Below are 246 nucleotides of genomic sequence, written 5' to 3' on the forward strand. Positions count from 1 at the left end.
ACCTCAGCGCTGCTCGGTGTGACCTCAGCGGTGCTCGGTGTGACCCCAGCGCTGCTCGGTGCCACCTCAGCGCTGCTCGGTGTGACCCCGGCGCTGCTCGGTGTGACCCCGGCGCTGCTCGGTGCCACCTCAGCGCTGCTCGGTGTGACCCCAGCGCTGCTCGGTGTGACCCCAGCGCTGCTCGGTGTAACCCCAGCGCTGCTCGGTGTGACCCCAGCGCTGCTCGGTGCCACCTCAGCGCTGCTC

At 71.1% G+C, this 246-nt stretch overlaps 1 long non-coding RNA gene across 2 annotated transcripts in view; it reads right to left on the reverse strand.

The window, feature by feature from the left end:
* The window catches only part of LOC121661582, a 2,965-nt gene extending 2,725 nt beyond the window's left edge, over positions 1-240 (reverse strand). For both annotated transcript variants that reach the window (XR_006015035.1, XR_006015034.1), the window contains exon 1: positions 3-240. This is a non-coding gene — a long non-coding RNA (uncharacterized LOC121661582). The remainder of the gene's footprint in view (positions 1-2) is intronic.
* Between the last annotated feature and the right edge of the window lie 6 nt (positions 241-246).

The sequence above is a fragment of the Corvus kubaryi genome, unplaced genomic scaffold (assembly GCF_017639235.1).
Source record: "Corvus kubaryi isolate FWS band 111438036 unplaced genomic scaffold, C.kubaryi_AGA036_p1.0 37179, whole genome shotgun sequence".
In the NCBI taxonomy this organism is placed as follows: Eukaryota; Metazoa; Chordata; class Aves; order Passeriformes; family Corvidae; genus Corvus; species Corvus kubaryi.